This window comes from Panthera onca, chromosome D3 (assembly GCF_046562875.1).
Source record: "Panthera onca isolate mPanOnc1 chromosome D3, mPanOnc1 haplotype 2, whole genome shotgun sequence".
NCBI lineage: Eukaryota > Metazoa > Chordata > Mammalia > Carnivora > Felidae > Panthera > Panthera onca.
The window spans coordinates 6,564,186-6,569,029 of record NC_138350.1 but is presented as its reverse complement, the minus strand read 5'-3'; the positions used below and the strand labels follow the sequence as shown (position 1 = coordinate 6,569,029).

At 44.0% G+C, this 4,844-nt stretch overlaps 1 long non-coding RNA gene across 1 annotated transcript; it reads left to right on the top strand.

The window, feature by feature from the left end:
• Positions 1–291: 291 nt before the first annotated feature.
• Positions 292–4,636, top strand: LOC132665327 (uncharacterized). The gene is made up of 3 exons (XR_009604067.3): positions 292–954; positions 1,332–1,416; positions 4,225–4,636. It is a non-coding gene; the product is annotated as an uncharacterized LOC132665327 (long non-coding RNA).
• The last annotated feature ends 208 nt before the right edge of the window (positions 4,637–4,844 follow it).

Genomic DNA, 4,844 nt, shown 5'->3' with positions numbered 1-4,844 from the left:
TGCTTCCAATTCTGTGTCTCCCTCTCTCTCTGCTCCTTCCCTACTCATGCTCTGTCTCTCTCTGTCTCAAAAATAAAAACATTAAGAAAAAAAAATTTTTTTTTTTAAAGTGCTCTGGCCCTTTAAAAAGTCAGAGGCGGGTTAAGACAACAAAGGAGGAGGTGTACGAAGCTGACGTAAAAAGCTTCATGCCACATTTAAATGAGCATGCGTTAAAACTCCTTCCCTCGCCACGTTCCTTCACTCAAGTGCGCGTGCGCTGCCTGAACCTGGGTGTGTGGGGCGGGAGGTGTCGGCTCCGCCCGCCTACTTAGGTGGGCGGAGACAGTCGCGTGAGTTCGGTGAGCCAGATTCTCCCGCGCTATTAACCAGCCCGCCCCCTTTTGCACATGCGCGTACCTCAGTACTAGATCCAAGGGTTGTTGAGAGGCTGTGGAGTTGCGCCTGCGCTATAGACCTCCCTGCCGGAAGTGGGCGGATCGTGTTCCAAAGGCTAAAGGGCGGAGGGAGAAAGCGCGGCAAAGATCTGTGTTGCTGAATGGAACGCTGAATCCGGACACTGTCCCAGGTGCCCTGCTGCAGAACTACTGAGCCTAGAAATGTAAAGACCAGAATATGGTCAGAGAGAACTTACTTTTCGATTTTAAAAAGGTTTTACAAGATTATTCTGTTTACATGTGTGTTTAATGAAGATTTTAAGGAAAGGGAGGATTTCCCCTAAATTTCCTTCCCCACCGCCCCCCTCCCCCGAATTCTTACATTTCTAGAAGACTTCAGGAGTCAAAGAGATATTTGAATGCCTATATGCCCAGTTGGAGAACAAGTATTCTGGCCAAAAACAAAAAAAAAAAAACCAGCGTATGTTCTCAACCACAGAAACGTTCGTCCCTAGTCAGGAAGCCGTTAGGAAGATACATTAAATAAGAGCCGGAAAAGAAAGAAATCTGCATCAAGGTAAGTGATTTTGTGTCGTTAAAATTGTAAATGTTTTGAAGGTCCCTTGTGTCAGTTCAACTTTATTCCATAACCATTTGTGGAAAGCATATTATGTTTCATACGTGTGCACCTTACTGGATACTAGAGATTCAAAGATGAATGTAACAATTCAACCCCTATCCTTGAAGAGTTCACACTGTGGGGCTCAGGGATAGGACTCCCCCTGGGCAAGGTCTTGAAAGTGGGTATGATGGTGCAAAGTGACTCTGAAGACTGTCTTGACCTCAAGATGGCAGATGGTGTCCTATGAGCAAAGTGGGGTAGCCTGGGGGGAGAGGAGATTAGACGCCAGTGGTCAGGAACTCGTGTGTTTTCTTGAACTTCCTTTGATACAGGGGATGAGGCAGAAGGTGACTTTTGGACCACAGAGACCCGGTTAAACGGGGAGAAGCTGGAAAACTCTAAGAACGTCTCAAGCTGGTGAGCAGAGAAACCTCCATGCCAAGAGTTATAAATCCTAATCAAGGATCCAAAAACTTAAGGGAAAGGAAAAGTGATTCTTGGGTATTCTGATGAAGTTACTCAGAGATTCTATGGAGCTGGGGAGAAGATTTTTCCCTTTTGGATAGCTCCCATCTCCTTAAACTATCTCCTCCTTGAGAGATTGGATCTTAGAAGGATCCTAAGTCAGGGCTCCTGGGTGGCTCAGTTGGTTAAGCATCTGGCTTCGGCTCATGGGTTCAAACCCTTTGTTGGGCTCTGTGCTGACAGCTCAGAGCCTGGAGCCTGCCTCAGATTGTCTCCGAATCTCCCTGCCCCTCCCCCGCTCACGCACACGCACTCTCTCTCTCTCAAAAATAAATAAAACATTAAAAAAAAAAAAGAAAAGAAGGGTCCTAACCCAAGAATGCACCTGTTGTAGAAAGAATGAACTGCTTCATAAATGCCTTGCAAGGAACACAGAAAAATAGTGAAAAAGCAAACAAACCTTAAATTGACTCAAAATATACCCATTAGTACCATTTTCCCCTTAGAGGATTCACACAGGCCTCATGCTAAGAAGGGCTTTGTGTTTGGCTTAATGCTTTGCTGTCACCATTTTGAAATTCTTAATTTCTTTTAAAACATTTTAAATATTTATTTTATTTATTTTGAGAGAGAGCATGAGTGAGCCTGGGAGGAGCAGAGAGAGAGAGAGAGGGAGAGAGAGAATCCGAAGCAGGCTTCTTGCTGTCAGCGCAAAGCCCGACATGGGACATGAACTCACGAACTGTGAGATCATGACCTGAGCTGAAGTTGGACACTCAACCAGCTGAGCCATCTGGGTGCCCCAGAGACCAGACATTTCTGTTGTTAAAGGCCCCTAGTTTGTGGAACTGTGTTACAACAGCCCTTGGAAGTGAATAGTTTCCCATAGGTCCTTAAAAAACTACTTTATGAATAAATGGATTGATGAATAAAATATAATTGTATTGTCTCTGGCTCATTAAAAGATGACAAAAAACCTATCAAGATAATAACTCCCCTTTTTTTTCTTTTTTTTTTTTTTTAAAGCAGTCTCCATGGCCAATGTGGGGCTTAAATTCATGATCCTGAGATCAAGAGTCTCGTGCTCTACTGACTGAGCCAGCCAGGCACCTCACTATCCTTTTAACTCCAGTGAATGGTTGAAAAACTGGTCCTTTCCACAACCTACTTCATTTTCTCCCATTTTATAATCACTGCATTTGATACTGACTTTGTCCTGTGTCTCACACATGTCCTGCACATGATAATATGGGCGGGTAGAGTGGGTGGCTGTGGTTCCCTGCAGTAGACCCTATTGGTTGCTACTGAAGTTTGATCCCCTTTCCTTCTTGATGGCAGATCTCCAAATGTATGAGCTTCCTTCTTGTTCAGGGAGGGTGACCCCACCTCCCAGAGCCAGGGGGTAAATTATCATTGAGCAAGTCTTTTCTGTAAATATAGTAAATATTTTTTGGCTTTAAAGGTCAAATGTTTAAAGGCAACAATATATAACTATATTTCTAAAATGTTGAATGAAATTGAGATTGTGTTATAAATGATATGGACCTCATTCAAAACTCAAAACGTTAGGCTCTGCTTTAGTTCATTCAGGCTTCTGTGACAAAATACTACAGGCTGAGTGGCTTATAAACAACAGAATTTTATATCTCACAGTCTAGAGGCTGGAAGTCCAGCCTGGTCAGGTAAATGCCCTCTTCCAGATTACAGACTTGTTTCCTCACATGGTAGAAGGGGCTAGGGAGCTCTGTGGGATCTCTTTTATAAGGACACTAATCCCATTAGTGAGGCTCCACTCTCATGGCCTAATCACCTCCCAAAGGCCCCACTTCCTAATACCAGCACATTGGGCATTGGAGTTCCAGCATGTGAATTTGGGGGGACACAAGCATTTAGGCCATAGCAGGCCCTAAATATAAATTATTAATAAGAAAATCTCATGGGGTGCCTGGGTGGCTCAGTTGATTATGTATCTGACTCAGTTTCAGCTCAGGTCATGATCTCATGGTTTCGCTGGTTCGAGCCCCGCTTCAGGCCTGCGCTGACGGTGTGGAACCTGCTTGGGATTCTCTTTCTCTCTCCCTCTCTCTCTGCCCCTCCCCTGTTCATGCTGTCTCTGTCTCTCTCAAAAATAAATAAATAGACTTAAAAAAATTTAAAATACAAAAAGAAAATCTCCTGATCTTAGGTACCTTTCCAAGGAAGAGTTCGGTATTACAAACCTATTCCTGTATCCCAGATAGTTATCTGTTAGTTTTTGTGGTAAAACAAACAGCAACCTGTTTCTCAGTGGCATCCAGCAAAGAACATTTCTGTAGCTTATTCAGTTTTGCTGGTCCAGGCTGGCCTTGGTTAAGGCAGTTCTGCACCGAGTGTCTCTCATTGTCCCTCTGGGATCAACGGGCAGCTCGGAAATACTTTAACTGCAATGGCAGGAGTGTGAGAGAGCAAGCCTATTCATTCAAATGCTTTTTAAATCTTTGGTAACGGACAAAACAAGCTACATGACCAAATCTCAAATGGAGTATAGGAAGTACACTCTGCCTAGGGAGTGTGGAGTGAGTGCTCTGTTGATCTGGTTACAATGAGTCCTTTACAACAAAATTTTCTATACAAGCTACTTTGTCGGATTCGTAGCAATGGTGTGATCAAAAACAAAAAGAAACCTGGGACAAGCCCCTGCACTGTAATTTACTGGGTAATCTGGACAGCTTTCTTTCCTTTTTTTTTTTTCTCATTGTTTTATTTATTTTTGAGAGAGAGAGAGAGAGATTGAGAGCATGCAAGCAAGCGAGGAAGGGGCAGAGAGAGAGACGGAGATACAGAACCTGAAGCAGGCCCCAGGCTCCAAGCTGTCAGTGCAGACGACATGGGGCTCAAACTCAAGAACTGTGAGATCATGACCTGAGCTGAAGTCAGATGCTTAACCAACTGAGCCACCCAGGCGCCCCTGGACAGCTTTCACTCTCTGAATCTCAGTTTCCTCATCCATAAAATACACAATAAAAACATTTACCTCTCAGGATTGTTATGAGGATTAAATGAAAATGTTTGTGAAAGTGCATTGTAAACAGTTAACACCTGTCCACATCGAAGATCTGTGGAAAATGTATCTTTTTAAGTTTTATTTTTTAAAAATTGCTTCTTAATTTTTATTTATGACAGAGACAGAGCATGAGCAGGGCGGGGGGGGGGGGGGGTGGTGGCAGAGAGAGGAAGACACAGAATTGGAAGCAGGCTCCAGGCTCTGACCTTTCAGCACAGAGCCCGACGCGGGGCTTGAACTCACAGACTGCAAGATCATGACCTGAGCCGAAGTCGGATGCTCAACCGACTGAGCCACCCAGGCGCCCCAAGTTTTATTTTTTTAAGTAATCTTACAA